This window comes from Stegodyphus dumicola, chromosome X2, assembly GCF_044657685.1.
Source record: "Stegodyphus dumicola isolate Sdum_Otavi_A_Nest chromosome X2, ASM4465768v1".
Classification (NCBI taxonomy): Eukaryota; Metazoa; Arthropoda; class Arachnida; order Araneae; family Eresidae; genus Stegodyphus; species Stegodyphus dumicola.
Genome location: NC_140781.1, coordinates 33,761,518 through 33,781,189, shown reverse-complemented (window position 1 = coordinate 33,781,189; position 19,672 = coordinate 33,761,518). Strand labels below are relative to the sequence as shown.

The 19,672-nt window shown below is 32.8% G+C and overlaps 1 protein-coding gene across 2 annotated transcripts in view; it reads right to left on the bottom strand.

Annotated features, from left to right (window-relative positions):
• Positions 1 to 253: 253 nt before the first annotated feature.
• The window catches only part of LOC118183110 (ubiquitin-conjugating enzyme E2Q-like protein 1), a 113,103-nt gene continuing 93,684 nt past the window's right edge, over positions 254 to 19,672 (bottom strand). For both annotated transcript variants that reach the window (XM_035352538.2, XM_035352539.2), the window contains exon 3: positions 254 to 2,193. The gene's annotated coding sequence lies outside the window, so the exon portion shown is untranslated. The remainder of the gene's footprint in view (positions 2,194 to 19,672) is intronic.

The following is a 19,672-nucleotide window of genomic DNA, read 5'->3' as shown; positions in this document are numbered from 1 at the left end:
GTTAATTTATGGAATGACAAACTCATCTTCAAAATACATGAACGTTGTCATTAAAAGTACCTGACGGATGTGTATGTTATGTGCATATCCATGATAAATACATGATATATGCAACATATATTTAAAAGTCTGTTATTTTATTGTAATTTTTCTTAATTGTTATTGAATAGGACTTAAATAACTGATTAGTCAATTATTTAAGCAGGCAGTATTTCATGAGTGTTTTTGCATGCAATAAAAAGGAAAACATGAGCCTACATTTAAAAACATTTTAATAAAATTTCATATTTAAATTGAAATGAAAACTGCAACATTTACAGATAAATTTTTCTCTATATTGTATAGAACGGTGGCAGTTAAATTCAAAGGCAAAAAACAGTGACTTTCAAATAGAAGGTTTTTATACTGTAAGTTGTATATAAATGGATGAAATATAAGTTTTTTTAAGGTTTTTATGGTGACCATAAATACTGAATATACATACCATCAACATGAAGTTTCAGCTATTAAAAGGAATGTTGTTGAATGTAAGAGAATGACAACTATGAAACTATTAGCTGGGAAAAAATAAAATACTTTTAGTCAAATATTTTCGATATATATAATAAAGTTTCGAATGGGGTTTTATAAAATCATAAATAACTGCTTTTTTATTATTTTAACATTTTTAAAGGTGACGTGGATTCATTATTGTTTCGCAAATGCAATCAAAACTAATTCTAAATTTCCTAATAATCAAGTGAATCGTCTTATCTTTATTACGAAAATCTCGAAGTTGTTTAATTGCAATGAAAAATAGTTAATATCTGATAGAATAATTAAAACAGAGATCAAATAATGCGAATTATTTCCTGAGGGACAGTCAGAAAACATCTTATTATAAACTTTAGTTTAGACAGCTGCAGATTATAAACATGTTATTCACTGAGATAATATTATTTTTACTGATTTACTGAAATCTAAATTTGCCGTTAAATAAAAAATGCACCTTGTATAATTATAAACAATTAAATAATTAATTGTTAATCATTAATTAATAAGACAAAAAATTAATAAATTAAAGTAAGTATTAGTAACCTGATAGAAATATACAGAAACTCAAAGACAATAATATGCTTGAACTGTTGAGATAAAGTATTTAATATAGATATTTACTTCTGTATTTAAGATGGGTAGGAAATATTAACAAAGAATCAATAATACCATTATTTTATTGATGATTTTTATTTGCAAATATGTGTACTGCGATAACAAGATAACAGGTGCTACCCGTTCCCTGCCTAAAAATATCAATCTTTATTAGAAATCTTAGGAATAATTCCTATTCCCTCTAGGAAATACTGTTTTGTGTGAAGTTTCACGTTTGGACATTACAATTAATTGTGGACCGGTCTATTTTGTAAGTGCCAAAGATGAAAAGCTCTGTACTTTTCTGCTAAAAGCATTTATAACGCATGAATCTGTGCTTTGGCGCTCTATTCAGATATCTTAATTTGTTTTTAATCCATAAAAGTGAGGTGCATGTGAAGTTGAAGCTCATGTGGTTGACCACGCTAAAAACTTCTTTATGAAATTGTAGCACCTGACGTGGAATAATTTATTTTTAATCACAGATTATTGCATGTTGCATGCTTTTTGGAGTGAGAAATCTCTCAAAATATGAAAAGATGTCTTAAATAATATTAAATAACCTAATATGACGTTTTACGTCACATAATCTCTAATTAAAAAATATATCTCGGATGTAATAAATTAACTACAAATACCATGAGCAATGTATGAACACATAACATGATCACAGACTTTCATTGTTCAATCGTAATATGTGTTTACCATAAATTTGCACAGAACGCTGGGCGAAATTTTAGTGATAAATCTAATGAAGGAAATTCGATTACCAAAACATAATTAATCTTTGGCATTTACAACTTCAAACCCGAGTGTTTAATCTCTAAGACAGATTTGTATCCTAAGTGACACATTTAAAGAAATACAACATATTCATGAACAACTAGGTGTATATAAGAATCAAATATAACATTCACGCATTAAATATAATTTTGAACACATAAACAATAAAGTACAAGTGATTACATCCTCTATTAAACAAGATCACAAATTTATGGTCACCAAAACCACGACTGAGACCAGGTCATTGGACGATGAACATGCCGGAATTCCATGTCGGTTATCCTGCAAGAAAACAATATTATTTGTAAGAAATTAAAAACGATAACTTTTTATACAAGATATGTAGTTTTAAAATACTATTTTGTAAAATGCAGAATTTAAAATTTTATTTTGTAAAATAGGGAAAAAATTGAGAGATATCTCCTAGTTCTTCATTCTGCTTTAGTTGAATTCTGATAAAAAGGAAAGCGAAGATTGATTAACTTGAAATTTACAGTTTAAAGCTGCACTGATTACTTCGAGGTCTTCATGTTAACTGCTGTGGCTAGCTAACTAATTATTTTGATGATCAGGGTAACGGAAAAAGCTGAACTTTGAAACTGTTATTTTATTGCCCTCTTAATGATTTTGCCCCGTAAAAGTCTTTTTTATGTCATAAAATATATCTTTCATATGACTCTCTTTTCAATTTTAATTAATTTTTTTGATTTGTATCCAAATGACTAATGCTGAAAATTTTAATACATTCTAGCATACAATACATCTACATCCAGAAAAGGAATTTTAATGTATTTAGATAGTGTTTAACTTTCTTTTTTTTCAACGATGGCGGGACAGCCGGTCCACTGGGGCAGTTAGCGCATGGGCTAGGTGGCCCCGCTGACGGAACTAACTTTGCTGGACAAGTTCTTGAATTGCAGGCTCCCAGGCCTATGTTTGGCAGAGGGGCAAGTAAACTGTTGTCAGCATTAAAGTACAAACTAAATCAAAGAGCGAAGGAAAAGTGGCAGCTTGAATGGGAACAAGGACCACAAGAGCGACGTACATTCGAACTGCTATCCCAAGACTGGCGAAAATACCACAATATCAACCTACTTCCTCACCCAGTACATCTCGGGTCCCGGTCCCTTCCCCAAGTATTTTTATGATCGCAACATGGCTACGTCGGATAGATGCATATGCGGAGAAAGCGGAGACCCTGAACATTACATGTTTCAGTGTCCGCTAACGTCAGCCCATTACATTCGCCATCCCACCAATACTGGAATAGAATTTAGAAGATTCCCTTTTAAGCACCGTAAAGTCTTCCAAAATATCAAAAATATTATTGATTTCCTACACCACCAAAGACTGGACCTGTATCATCCATAGCATACAACCCAAAATAATTCTCCAAGTTCAGAAAATGCAACAATAAAAATATCCTTTCCCCACCCTCAGACTATGCATGAGTGCCTTTAGTAGACACTTAAATATCTTCATTTATTGAAACAACCTTGACTTTTCTCATACCTACTCCAAACTACGAAATATGAACTACTTCATACTGTGCAATGTGTGACAGATACACCAGTACTACGCACTCAACACTTTATGAATTCATAAACTGTGTGCTGAACTATGAACTATACTATTAATTAACTTATAAACTGTAAACCGTGTAACAAAAGAACAAACAAAAAACGAACCATGTACTATAATCACTCCCCCCCACCAACAAAACTCCTCCAAACCGAAACACAAAGGAAATAAGTACATACATCTGTAAATAACTTATTGTATTTATCCATGCAACTGCAAAGACCCGTGTAAAGTATGTATTATGTCAATATTGTTTGTAAAGCAAATTATGCACCATTAAATGTAACTATTATGAATGCTGCAATGTAAACAAATGTCCGAGAAAGGCATCAGCGTGCCCCGTGAGGGTGCACTTTCATAGATGGTTAGTGCAGTGGGGCGATATCATTTTTGCCCATGGCGATGTTTGGGTGCCCCCTGTACTTCTTCCTGTCCTGTCCTGTGTTTCAGTCCTTTTCAAAAGTCCACAAAAACCGGTGTGTTTCTTGTAAGTTGATTGCTTTGACGAGTGCTGCAGGGTGCAAAAATGAGTGCTGGATGGGTCAGTGGTTCAGGGATAGAAGAAGGGTTAATGCGGGTAAGGAGAACAAATTCAGTGTCCACATGTGCGGAGCTGATACTGTTTAACTCGAAATTCTTATTAAAATAAAATGGGTACAGAGTCGGAGTAACAGGTGCTGCCGCAGAAAGTTTTTTTTTTTTTTTCTTAATTTTTTAGAGAGGCACTGAGCATGAGAATTTATGAACTGCAGAAATTGCATTGAACAGCATATAGCCTAACGTCGACCTTAGAATGTGTCATCAGAGCCTGTTTTCATGACAATGGTGCGAGGTAGAAATGCATACAAGTACTTTAAGAAATAAGAAATGAATGTTTTGCAATTTAGTAAAACATAATCAAATTAAATTAAATAACTTTTGAAAAATGTTAAAATTACTTTTGAAAGGTAGTTCCTTTTACAGCTCACGCAGTTTACAGTTTAGACCAGCGATGTCAAATTCAAATTGCATGCGGACCGACTGCTTGATGTGAATGTAGCTGACGAGCCAGAACATTTTTTTAACAAAAATTTTAAACATTTTTAAGAAAACGAAAAAGTTCACTTACTGAATAATTTTTAAAATATACATAAACATTTGCAATAATAACGCAATGAAAAAATTCAAATTTATATGCATTTTCTACCTGAAGTCGGTACCTGTGAGGAATTTCCCTTGGAATACTTTGTGATTCAAAGGTATTGACAGCTAAATGTTAAATTTTAGACTGGCATTTATTTCAGGTAATTCCAATTGGTGAATTAACCTTTAATTAAAGTACTTTTAACCCTAACCGGAAAACTTCAAAATAGTGAAGCTCCATCAGCTGTCTGCTGACAAACTAAATTTAATGACTGCACCAATCTGAGAAATTTTACCACCTTAACTTTAATAGTGTGGCCTGGCATTTAAGAATACAACTACGTTATTATTATATTATGCAACGTTCGTGTATTCATGGAAATGTACACAGAAATTTTCTTCGCCGTTTGGATTACCCGATCCTGCAGGATGTACCTATCCTCAGTTTACTGCTGTTCAGTCCCTCTGGATCTAGGAACTGCCGCCCAGGCGGTATAGTTGTTAGTGATGATGAGTGCATTGTCGATCGTCACGGGCTTAAATCCCGGAGAAGGCAGGGATGATTGTAAGCCTACAGTGTCTGTTCGGCAAGGGGTGCTCTCGAAACATACGGCAAACAGAAGTCCTCTCAAAAGTTTGTGGTGGGGACAGAAGAGATACCCTTGTATCTGCACCCTGGATGTTCTTCCTCGAGACTGGGGAGGAAGCTTAACAGTTAATAAGGTCTGGAGATGATTAATATGTACCTATCGAAATACATAGGTGCCGGCCTTGCTTCAATCTGTACCTGTATCTAAGAACTTAAATGATTTGTGTTGCATGAAATTCGCCAAATTTTTTTCTTTGTAACATGACTGCAAGACGTTTTTGAACTATAGAAGAAATTAGCTTCCTAATTTAATTTTTAAAAACTTACTCTGTCCCAAGAAATTGCAAGAAAACATCTGTCTATTTCTGCTGGTTCTTCTCGTTTTATCTTAAGTCGTGTCATTAGTGGTGAAAGTAATGCCGATTCATCCGCTTCTACCCTTATTCCCCTCATTAGTAATTCCCTACTGACGAAAGACCGAATTTTTTCCGATCAATTCCCTTTTCAAAAAGTTGTTATTGAGAGAATCGTTCCTTGAGACAGGAAACATTACGTGACAAATGCCCATCGACTTGTTATACTTAACAATCTGATCAATCATGAGTTTATCGAAACCTAAATTTCTTGAAATCTAATGTTGTCATCCGGTGCTAATATTCGAAGTTAGATCATAAATATTAAAAATAAACTTAAAAACTGACAATAAACGCTTGATTTGCTTAGAAGCTCGCTGAAATCAAACTTTACTGACAAATTCTGAAGATGATACACTTGCATTTCTATACAAGAAGGAAACTACACCTGTATTCCTAGCATTTGTAAGATAGAGAATGAGAAATATATTGCAATCTTTGGTATGAAATCAAATCTTTAGAAAAATGTTATTTAGCTTAATAATTTGAAGTGTCATAGAGTAAAATACAGGCGTCATTTCATTCTTTTAATATATCTGTAAATTTATACAAATTCCATGGCATTACAGTTCTGAGGAAAGTTATGGGTTTCTGTGCAATAGATGTTTCATACTGAAAACACATAAAAGACTTTATTAATATGTACCATGAAGGCGTTAATTTGTTTTGAATATAAGAAACATATCTACTATCTAACGTAGTTACAGAGATCAATATGTGTGATGCAACCAGAGTTGTATTAATCATAGCAAAAAGAAAGGGGACGCAACAGAATTTCATATTGCCAGTTTCGCAACTAAACGTATGGCATAGCGCCGCCCAGACGGGAAAGTGATTAGTTACTCTGAGTACCGTCTCGAAGGACCAAGGCTTGATTGGTTTGGTTTGATTTATTTAATTATGGCAAAGCACGAGAGGGCTATCTGCCTAAGGGGAGAGATGCCTTCGTAGAAGACCTTTCTTAAGGAAACTGGCTCGTATACAAGTTACGCATTGGGGAAAACCGCGAAAACGCCTATGTAGTCAGCCCGTTAACCTGGAGCCGAGCCCACGTCGGAACTACCAATGCTCAGCGACTTTACCACTCGGCCGCTGGTGGCCAGACCACGGCTTGAATCCCGGAGAAAGCATGGATGTAAATTGTCTGTGCTTTCATAGGAGGCAAAGGTGGCCACCTATTAGGTGCCTCCATAATAAAGTGACCACCACTTCCGGCTTTAGTAGTGGCCAACGCTTATAACGGCTAGTGTCCACCATTGGAAAACAAAAATGTATGGTATAGCTAATTCAAGAGCGAGAGAGAATGAAAGGGGGAAAACTGGCGTAAGGATATGCGAAGGAACCAAATCTTTTTAAGTGCGTAAGGCCTCCAAAAGGCCCTGAATGTAAACCTTATGTAAATGGACATAAGTGCTTAAGGCCTCTAAAATCCGGCCCTGGATGTAACAACTACAATAGCCAAAGGCCATAATGATTTTAATTGTCAGTATTTTCGAAGTCTGTAATTGTCTCTGTAGCAAACCCTTTTTTAGAAATTTACCTAAAAATATTAGTTGTGCAAATGCCTATTAAGAATTCAGAAACACAATTTGTTAAGACACATATTAACTGATTGTAGTAATCAGTTAATCTAATCAAATTGAAACGTAATTTTAGGAGGTTAACATAACCCCTTGAACAGGTTACCTAAATGAATTACATAACAGATTCCAGGGCTGTTTGTCCATCGGAAGGTGCTATATGGATGACTTATAAGAGAATGCTTTATTTATGTTACATACTGCTAAAAAAAGTGAAAGCAGCTAGATGAGAATCCAAACCAGAATACTATCAGGACTCGTGAGATGAGCAAGAACAACACATGCGTGTGAAGCATTTCATTCAAAATACAATGTCAATTTTTCCCTATTCTATCCAGGTTTACTTTTAGACGTTAATTGCAAAATTCAAGGTAATGTAGTATATGCTGCAATTAATGGCTCTTGAAACGGCAGAATCTCTTGAAACGGCAGAAGATAATTGAGAATATTTACTAAATGAATATAAACAGAAAAATGATTCCACAAATGGAGATTGTAATACTTGTTTCGTTGTACAAAAATTGCCAGGTTATTTCCGTAATCCATTTTTCTTGAGTAATAAGTACAAAATGCAATAATAATTTAATATAAGTTAAAATAAGAACATATATTTGGAAAAGGGGGAACACGATACATTTCGTAAAAATGAAAATATATAGTAATAAATGCTAAATTATGACCAGAAGTTAGTAATTTCCTGTTCCTTCTCAGTATCCCCGCTGTAAGACATTAATAGGCCAAAACGATCAAATCTTATGACTTTATGACTCTTTTTATTGACAGAATTGTGTGACTTTTTCATTGATTTTTTTATTGACTGAATTTATGACTATTTTAAATACTACGAATTGTAACATAAATGGCTCATGTCATTTACTTTAATATATGCCGAAGATTCATTTAATTTGTCTTGAATGCATATTTTTTTCCATCCGGAAAACGAAAATAGCGACAGCGATTTATAGTCTCAATTGCGTCTCATTTAGAGAGAGATAAATGACGTTTTCAAGCAGCCCTGTTTTTGTTCGCGAATTCTAACTTTTTCGATGAAGGGGGAAGGAACAAGACTAAGTAGTGATTTTGTTAGTTCTACAAGCATTTCCCAATTTTTGATAGCCTGCACCTATTAATAAGGCCCACCAAAATGTTCATTACTTTTTCTCAAACTCATGCAGTTGATCTTTGATAATCCTGTCTGTGCATTAAGTATACGCATCTAAATGTAATTCTTTAATAGTTTAAATATCTTAAAAATACTTTTTATTTTCTTAACATATGCTGCAAATTCTTTATTCAAAAGAGAAGCTAATGATCCACCATTTCCATACGTTAGAAAAAGTAAAATTTGAAAGTATTAATACTGTTTATCAAGCCTTGTCATTCCCTGTAAGAGTTAGTAATGGGAAGCGGATAAATAAAGTTACTGAAATTTACGCCCTGAAACTCTGCGAGATACAGAACTAGCCCAATATAAAAGTTTAAAAATCATACATTTTATTAATACAATAAAATAATAATATTACCTTTCAATCTAGTTTTACTTATAAATAACATTTACATTCTTTAAGAAAGATGTGAAAAATTGTTAATCTCCTTTCCATTTTTTTATTATTAAAATTTAATTTGTTTTACCTCTGTAGGAGTTCAACAGAAAAACCATTAATGATTGTTTTAGTGTTACAATATTGTGATGGACTTCTTCACTCTAAATTATGGTTCTCAAGTATCTAACGAGCTTTAGTAGATTAGTACGTTTTGCGAAAAACAAAGTTAATTATTCTTTTTTAATATCTGTGAATTTTTTTACTAGAAAGGATTAAGATTTATAGTGGTACTAAAATGAGAATGAAATTAAAACTCACTTTCAATACATATTAAAAATTTGCCAAATATAGTAAATTTGTTTTGCCTTTCATTGAAATATTTCTTGATATAATACAGCCCTGTAATAGAATTTTTACTATGTGATCATAAATATGTGGTTGAAAAACAAGAAAACTTACAACACTTAACGGAAAGAAAGTGTTGTAGCATTCAAGGCAGTGTACAATATACTTCATTATTAATTTATCTAATGTTGATAACATCTTGTAATGTGTAAGATTTTTAACTTAAGCATGAAATATTTCTGTATGTCACATAACATATTAATTCATCATATTACAAGCATGCATCCGCTCTAAGTCACGGAATGTATTCTGGTGTGTTTAATTTTTGGTCATAATGAAGTCTTAGTTCTGTTTGTTGTGCATATCTGCATAAACTTTTTTACGTTCCCCATCAACTTTGCCACATTAGGCTTTTAGTCAGCTTATTCTATCTTTATAGCTTGTGTTTATTGCTACGAGTACAGTTAACATGAATTGGAGTTATGAAGTATTTACCAAGTCTTGGTTTAGAAAAGCAGGGGCTGTTTTAAGGAAAAAGGCAAATAATTACTTCACAAACAGTGATCTAAGGAATATTTGGATAATACTTCCTAAAAAAGTCTTTTCCTATTTCATAAAAGGAAAAAGAAAATTTCTTAAACTATTTTTAACTTTAGATTTCGAAAGGTAGAGCAAATACATATTTTCCAAGTTATAGTTATATTGCGTGCAAATACTTCAGCTTAAAATAATGCAATCTTTTTTTTAAAAAAAAGGCATGTTAATGAAAGACATAAGTTATAATAGTAATATATTATTTTTAACTTCAGAACGAAATAAAAAAGTAATGATACCATGAAAACATTTCATTGCATAAACAAGCATATTCTTTAAGTGCTTGCTAAAAATGTTACTTATTCAAATTTTGCCTCTACTGATCATGATATTTTGACACGAATGAAGTGGTCCTACCTAGTGCACCTAAAATAAATACACCTGGCAGATGTTTGAAAAGTGTGCTTTAACCACACGCATAATACTGCACGACTAAGCAGCTGTAGCCTTCCAGATTCGAGAAGAGGTTAATGCACGGTAGCATATGCCACTAAAGGCATGTAAGTATAATGACAGTACGATAAGGTTCATCTCTAAGTTTTGTTATTAACTATGTGCTCACGCTAACATTCTTCTTGAAGCATTTGTGTAGCAATATAATCACGCAAGTTTATTTTTATGGATATAAAGACGTTTTAAAAGAATTACAATGTAAGAATCTTCTTTGAGACGCAGAAAATGCCAATACATGAAACATGTTTGCTTTTGTTTTGAAAATAAGAATGCAAACCCATTTCTCTATCACGCAAAAGAAAGTGAATAGTTAAGGTTTAAAATTTTGATTTAATTCTCCGATATATTCGCATCCCGATTTCAACTAAAGTCTGATAGAATATTTTTGTTTATGGCAATATCCGCTTTCTGATCAAAGCCAAATTGTATTTAAGCATTTTAAATTTTCATATACTAAAATTCGGCCTTCCGAAACCGATGCAAATTTCATTAATGAAACAAATTAAGTACAAAATTCGAAATTCGACCCTAAAAGTAAGATGCCAATAAGTTTCAATATTCTTTTATTATGGTGTCCTTTTCAACTAGAAAACCTCGTACTAAAAAAGTATAACCAAACAGTCTGGAAATGCTAGCGTAAACAACAGAGGCATACTAAAAATAAATTTCTCTTTGAATTGCCAAAAATCATTTTACGCTTTAAATATCTCCTAGTGATAATTTAATGGGAAATTATAAAGTGGCTCTAAAATATAAATGAATCAAGTACAGATAAAAAATGAAATATATTTTTGAATCTCTTCAAATTATAATGAAAAATTTTGATTTAAAACTATCAAATCAAATTTTCAAAATTTTTTCAAACAGGTTTAACTTTCAACAAGTTTGAGGAAGTTTATTATAATATACTAAAACAGAATTCAAGCAATCACGCATTTAAAACTGAAGCATTGGAGGGGAGAGGAATAACGAAAGAAAAAGAAGGAGAAGAAAAAAGAATAAATAACCACGCAAATATTTTATTTTATGAAAAATGTTTAAAAGTTGTTTCGAAAGGAATTAGCTGATGGGTGTTTTTTTCCCCTTTTACAGGAAAGAGAAAGTTGAGACAATGTGGACTTTAAAACTAAGGACTGATAAAACAACTTATTCTTATGGGTTTTTAAAGCTATGTGCATTTTGAAAGAGTCCATACAACACGATTACCTCCTCAGAACTCTTGATTTTCCTTTTTTTTTTTTTTTTTTTCAATGTTAGTCATATCAATCAATTATAAAATCAATGGCTTTTTTGTACTCTTTGCTTTTTTGTCTGTTTAATTGGTGAGTTTTAAAATCGTCTTTTTCTAAGGAATTCTATTATTTCAAAGCTGTTATTACTGATAGGAGTTTTTTCTCCTTATAATGATAGACTCCTGTAAAAAATCTCAATAAAATTATTGTTATTCCGTTTTATTAAACACAAAAAACACCAGGGTTCTTCATAATTTCAGTTTTTAAGTTTATTCCTCTCATGTTAATAAAGTTCTTTCTACAGTCCTTTACAAACGTATTTTTTGAGATCTTAGTTCTGGGAAAATTCTTAAAACGCTTTACACAGCGATTTATTTGTCAAGCTAAGAATGAATTACAATTTACAATGATACCAATTTCAATCCTGTTCTTCCCAAAGTGGTTAAGAACACAATATCATGATTTATAATTTTTCTTTTTTATTTTGCTCAATAGGTGAAGCTAATTTGGACGCTTTCTCTTTTATTATTTATTTATTTTTATTTCGTCTCTTTTAGCAGACATTTTTTTTCTTTCAACTATATAAGAAGCATTTTTATTAAAATAATGAAGAATATTTTTGGGGTTCTTGAAAAAAGGGGACCCGTATCAGGCTACTTCGAAATGCATATAAAGCAAACTTCAATCTAAAGCTGAATTTTGTCTAAAGTTTTAAATAATTATTTGTCTATAGAAAATTGCAACGCAACATTAGTTCTATATAGTTTCAGTCTAAAAACCATGAATATGAGAAGTTTTTTTTTACCTCGAGATATTTTACAAGAAATACCTCCCTTTTCTTCAATGTCTGAGATGAATTCATCTTTCAAATTCCAAAACTACTTCTTTTACTTTTGTAATACTTCCCATGTTATCAATACAATATTTTAAGAAAAGATTACCTAAAAATATTTCACTCTTCGACTAATGTATTTTTAGATACTATTTATCGTAATGTAACATTTAAAAATGTAACACCTAAAATGTTTCATTTTCCGGAAATCCGTGAAATAAAAACATGTAATCTTCTTATAAATCTTTAAGACTGAATTTAAAAAAGGAATTGAAGAAAACAACTTACCACTGTTTAATCGCCTACATTCCTTTAACATTAAGTATCTCTTTCCACGCTGATAAGAGTTACTGAATGTCATCTTAGAAAACGAGTATAGACATCCTCTTAGTTTGCCTTATTACCTTCCCTTGAATTTCTAAAATATCTTGAAATGCAGGGTGAAATTTCCCTTTAGGGAAAAAAGTGGTCTGTAGGTGACAAATCTGGCGTGTAATTAAGTACTGCAAATTTTAGGGTATTGGGACATAACAAACAGGTTGACGATCGTTGCTCTTGATGAAAGGGTGTAATAATGCAACAAGTCCATTAAGTCTACACTTGTACGCAAAATATAGCAGCGCATGGCATCTGTAAGAAACTTAATACATGTTTGCTGTTCATAGAATTTCATTTCTTAATTAAATGGCCTAACATTTACCTCTTATGCATTCGCTGAGAATGACCGAAATCGACTAGGTCAATTAGATCTGATTATTTAAGTGCCTCATTACCAAGAACGTTATCCAGGGTGCACCGCGGAAGATGACTATATTATACCCACCAAAAAGGAGAAAAATCAACAGACATGCAGCCAAGTCTTGCTCGGGAATCTAGCCCTCACTATTGGTTTGAGACTGCCGGTTACCCTCCGCTAACCACTATATCGTCCAGGGCGCCAGCCAGTACATAGTAAAGCTTTTTTGCCGCCCACACGGGATAGTGGCTATTTGATTGCCGCACCAAAGGATCCAGGTTCAAATCCCGAAGAAAGCATGGATTTTTGTAAGCTTATAGTGTCTGTGCGGCAAGGGAGCACTCAAAACACAAGGCGAGCCGATTGGTTTTGGTTTATTTGATTAAAGCAAAGCACACAAGGGCTACCTGCCCAAGAGGAGGGATGCCTTTGTGGAGCAGTTTCTAAGAGAAACTGGCTCGTATACACATGGGGAAAAGTACGAAAATGTCCATGCAGCTAGCCCGTTCTCCGGCATTCGAATCTCCGACTAAACTAACAGTCTTCAGCGACTTTACGGCACGGCCGCTGGTGGGCCCTCAAGGTGAGGCGAAATTTTCTCAAGGGGTTGGTAGTAAGGGAAAAGGGGGAAGAAACCTTCAGACCTCCACCCGAGATTGTTCTCTTTCGGAATTCCAGATTCAAAATGAGGCTTAACAGTTAGCTACGTACAGCAAGCACTACCTCAATCACTTATGGTACTACTAAGGTGCTGGTCTAGCTTCTACCTGTAAAGTTTCTTGCAAGTATTTCAATTGCTTTTATGGATGACGAATAAATAAGAAAAAAATTCCTGGAAATTTAACGACTTATCTTTAATGTTTTTTTCTTTTCCGTATAATAAGCAGCAATTTCAGCAGAACAAATTCTTAAAAATTTAAATTATTATGATTTTGATTAAATGAAAATTTTCGAAAGAGCAACATGCTGTTTTTTATTATTATTATTATTATTATTATTATTTATCAGGCCGAGAAAACTAAGTCGCAGCTTTATTGTAACCATAAAATTACTGCATTAAAAAAAAAGAAAATTCCTGTAAATTTAAAAACTTTCAAGTTTTTTCCCCTTTTGTGTTAAGTAAAACTGTCTATTTAAGTTGTTGATTAAGTTATTTTTGCTTGAAGCGTGCTAACGAAAATTTAATATCAGCTTACTGGTAATAAGGCCCGTGATATCCAATATTTAACATAGTTCTGATAATCCAATGGCTAACATAATTTTGTAAAACACCTAACGTGCTCACATTCTGAGAACTACAAACAGTTTCCTGGAGCTTTTGATCTAGTTATTTCGCAATTTAATCTTCTGATTATTTGCAGACAGATAGATAGCACTAGGAGGAGTATCTGTCAGGAGAGATAGTTTGTTTAAATATAGATTTTTCTTTAGTCCTAACTCCAGTGTATGTTGCTATCATATATTAATAAAAAAAGGCTTTCATGAGTCATGTAACCGATAAAAATATGCAATTGTAATAGGATATTAACCCAAAAATAAAATTCCTCCTTTAGTTTCTTATTTCATTTTTGGCTGATACCGGAATCAGCTGTTTGGTTACCACAAACTGTCAGGTTCTCAGCTGTTGTATCTCAAAAGGAATATATCAAAGAAATTTTGGATTCGAAATAAAGCTTTTTTAATTACAAAGACCTATTGCTCTCTATGGAAAGGGTAACACTTGAAAGACAGTTACATACTTTACTGCTATAATTTCACTCAGGCTATATACGTAAGAACAGACAAAAGTATTGTTTGTTCGAAGAGCATAGATCTTTCATTTAGCTTCCAAATTAAAGCAGCATTTTGCTTATCAAAGAAATATATGGGAGCCATTTAAAAACGATGTGTTCTTTTTATCAATATTTTAACATTTCTCAATTTATACGCTATATGTTAAAGGAAAGGAAAAAGTGAAAAATTCAAAGTTTAGAAAATTTAAGAAAACTTGCAATTTGAAAAGTTTATGTTACAAGCTAACATTTCGAAAGATCCTTCAGAAAACTTCCCTAGTTGGTAATTAGATTTCATGGATGCTTTTTGAAAGCATAAAATCTGTCTACATTAATCAATGTCTTTAAAATTTAACAATTTTCCACCACGCATCTGCAAGCGAATCTTTTCTCCTGATTATATTTTCCATCTTTAGATGGCAGCGAGGTTTTTGTTTCTTTTCCTTATTTTAATATTATTGTTTTCCTCTTTATTATAAAAAGCGCCGTTGTAAAGAGCTTCATTATAAAGAGGCGTCGGTATCTTCTCGTAAATACACAAAAATTCGTTTTGTCTTTGTAGCACGTTTCTTACACTACGCTGACTTCGATGAAGAAAACATTATTTTTAACATTATTTTAAGATTCAAATCAGATTAAAATACCTTATTTTTTAACTGTAATTACTTCAATTTTTCATTTATAAATAAAGTCATGTATAGGTAAAAATTAATCATTTTCATGTTTTTTGAGGGGAGAATATGCAAATTTTTTAATTTACATATTCTGATTCTTTTTTTTAATAATTTAATACTACTTCTATTTAAAATTTTGCGTATTTTTCAGGCAGTCTAAGCAAAAATTTAGAGCCTTTTAAACCTAGGAACCTAGGACTATTAAATATGTTCTGAGAACGAGATGTGACATTTCGGTCGTATTATGACTATGGTTATTATGACTATGGAATTATGGAATTGTAACAACTAAAACTTATTATATATTTTTAAGGAATCTGAACCACAAAAGTCAGTGATGAATAAATACCATATAAATGTTTAATTCACAAGCAAAAAGGTCTTAAATCCAATTCATAAAAACTGAAAGTTTATGCGTTCAGTAAAATATATTTTGTTGGAGGAGGAATTAACAAATGCCATTTATTTTGCTAAAACCTGAATCAAAATAAGCGTGATAGTGCGATAACTAGTTTTGAAAGGTATTGTATATTTAATTTGTCTAGCACAAAATATGAGTGCATAACATATCCTCCAAAAATATCACAAGCTCTGAAGGGAAATTTATTTTGCCTTCACCGCTGATTAAGCCACAAATCCATCTATGAAAAACTCGCCTGCAAAATGTGCTATCAAATGGGTTTATTTCATCTGTCTTAACCTGGTTTTCATCTCTTTTAATCTGTTCATATTCCTTATTCTGCCTTTCATCTGTTTTAATCTTTTTATCTGTGTTATTCTTAACGCTATGCAATTAAACAATTTTTAATGGTTTCAGAAGAAAAGAGCACATACCACTAATGAAATACCAAGAAGATAACGCATGCCCTTTTTCTTAATATAATTGTTTTAAGTAACTTCTTTGTGGAATAACATTTAGTGTGAAAGAAAATATTCGGCATTATGGTACTGTGATTCTGGTGATAGCTGCTCATTTTCATAGGGAAAACATAAAAAACAATACTTGCATTCCCATGAGATTTTGCTTCCTTTATTTTGATTTTAGAAATGTTAATGCAGTCTATCCAAAATTTTGCTTTACTTATTATACTATCATACATTTATCAGCCACGCACCTAAGCAACTGTTGTCATTGCACCACAGAAAAAGTCTTTTATCTTCCACATTAACTTGCGCATGGTTACTTTTCAGAGTACTGCCATTTGATAAAGCATAATATCTTTAATTATTTTTTAATGTAATCAATTTGTAATTACTTTAAAAACTCATTTACAAGCAATAAAAATACTGTGGAGTCATTAGGTTAATTGGAAGCAGAAAAGACGAAAAATATGCAACCGCCTTCGCCGGGAATCGAACCACAGACCTCTGGAATACCGGCCCAGCGTGCTACCGTTACACCACGAAAGCACGCTAGGGAAGTGGGAGAAATACCGTATATGCTCCCCTTTTTAAAGGGCGACTAGAGTTTTAGGGGACCTAGTCGCCAAATCCTGGGTGCGGAGAATCATCATTCTACAACCCTTTTAGTTCGGGCGCCACTCATAGAGTCATTAGGTTAATTGGAAGCAGAAAAGATGAAAAATATGCAACCGTTTTCGCCGGGAATCGAACCACGGACCTCTGGAATACTGGCTTAGCGTGCTACCGTTACACCACGGAGGCACGCTAGGGAAGTGGGAGAAATACCTTATAATATATCTAACTAATGTAAATTAAAATATATTTAATTTGTAATGTATTTAAACTGGTAGTTTCTATGAACATTTAGATAAAGATATTTCTAAAGCCACATATTATATACCTCATACAGAATTGTTTGGTTTGTATTGTGAAAAGAAACAGACACAGATTCATATCTTATAATAGAAAATTTCCTTTTTTTAAAAAAAGTATTTTTAAGAGTGATTTAAAATCAAGATTATCAATGTTGCGAAGTTAATCACTTCATTCGTTTTATTAAGAAGATTGGAAGTACGATACATGAGCCCAAAAGCATTCTCTATTTTTCACCGTAAGTAGAAAATAATATTAATTACATCTACCTATATTAAATTCCCACATAATTAGGGTCGCTTTCAAAACTTAAAGTTTTAAAAAAAGATGAAATATGTATTACAAAGTAAGGATAATCGTATATCTCTGCAAACAATATAATAACATAAATAATTGAGGATATATTTCACTTCAAGAGAAGTTAAAGTTTCAGAACGAAGTTTTAACAGGAAATGTTTTCAACTGCTTAGTCAGAATTTTATTGTTAAGAATGCATTTTCAGTTTATTATTCCTCAGATTCCTTAAAATCTTGCGTCCTTTGTGTGATGATTTGATGAACACTACGCATGCGCACTTTAGCGATCGGCGCGCTTCCTCCCTCACGTGGCACAGCGTGGAGATAATTTTTGTTGTTGTCGTTTACTAATGCTCACTTGTCTGACCTACATCGAGATTATTAGCATAGAAGGGAATGTTACGCTAATGAAAGCAGCACACGGTATGCCAGGGGAATATCCCGTTTCTAACTTTGCGTAAGCCACATTTGTTTTTGTTTGTGTTATAATAAAGTGTTTGTCCTATTCCTTCGTGTATTTTGTGAAGATGCCCACATCACTTCGCTTTCACGTTAAATGAAATGTATATAGTACCCACGTCTCGACGCACGTCACACCTTGTTATCATATGAAACATGTTAAACACAACTGTCTGACCGCTAGAATGTTTATACGTCTTCATTTTACTATATCGACAGATTTTTCAAATCTGATTATATATTTTAATTGATAATTTAACTAAATTATGAACATATAATTTAAGGCATTTTTAACCTATTTTTCATATAAAGTAAAATATCTCCATAAAATCTGTCAAGAGAAAAGTCTTTTCGAGAGGCTGATGGCCAAAAAAAAAAGGGAGATTCCGAAATTTTGTTTGCCCTATGTTAATTGGCTTTTCTGGGTGGCCCATTTCTTTCACCATCACCTCATCAGACCCAAAACAGCATCATCTCAGATTCCAGATAGGAGCTATTTTAATAGCTGTGTACCTGATGAAATAATACACGTATCAACGCATTCAGTCTTACTGAGTATCATCGGTCAAAAGTGGGATAGTTTAGATAGATGGCTCTCGCTTGCTTTGCCTAAATTAAATAATCATATCGATCGGATATCGATCGGCCTTTTTTAGGCAAGTTCAGCCTTCAAGTGCTTTGCTTGAGTTAAATTTCTCAAGCAAAAAAAGCTAAAAAGCTTTTCTAAAAAGCGGTAGTGTGTTAAAAACCTGGGAAAAATGCATTAAATTCATAGCTTCTTGCTGGATTCGTCAATTCAAGGAGCTCTGTGTATCGATTGCTTTCATTGAAATTCTGCCAAGCGCAGCGTGTTTGAATGCTCGTTTGGTTTGGTGCGCATTTTATACATGTTGTATCAAGCAGGATTCGGATCTAAAAAAAATTCGTAATGAAGCAGAGGGAAATCTCAAATTTCTCAACATTGCAGCAGTTGTCTCTGTCTAATTTATTTCACAATTCAAAGTTTTGCATGTGATTTTACTCATATATGAAAAGTTAGAGAGTTTTTTGTTCAGCATATCATTTAAACTCGGGAATGAAAAGTTACGATTTTTGTCATTACCGGTAATATCGGAAAATATGTCCCTGTTATCTTTAATACATAATTTACTGTGAAAAAGTAACCACGAATGAAGGAAACGTTTAAACTGGAAAGTTACTACGAAAAAAAATAAAACGTTTCTTTTAAAATGAGGCAAATATCAACTTTATTTTGGAATAAATTTGAATAAAATTATCGATCTTGTGGGCGATCAGACATAGGCCCCTCTTCTCAAGCAAAATATTTTTTGCTTCTGAAGAAAGTTAATAACGAAGTCTTAGTTAAAAAATTAAAATAATTAATCCTTTTAATTTAATTTTTTTTACAAATTCCATGCAGCAGTCCATTTCTTTCTTTTACAAACAATAAATATGCATCGTAGCAATCAGTTTCTATAACATATCTTACATATGCAATTAAGTGTGCGTTTTTAAGTACTCGTACATCTGTTGCTTCCTCCACGTGCTACACGAAATATGATGGTTTTAGTTTGTCTATGAATCGATCGCAAAAAGCTTCAGATATATCGGAAATTCTCTTTCTTAACCCCAAGTGGAAGCATTCTAAGTTGATCAGCATACGATTTACCAAGTATCGTAGCTACATTGTGAATAACCGCAGGTAGCACCAACGTTTCTCCTACTGAATGGGATTTTTTGCATTTGGCAGTTCTATAGAAGAC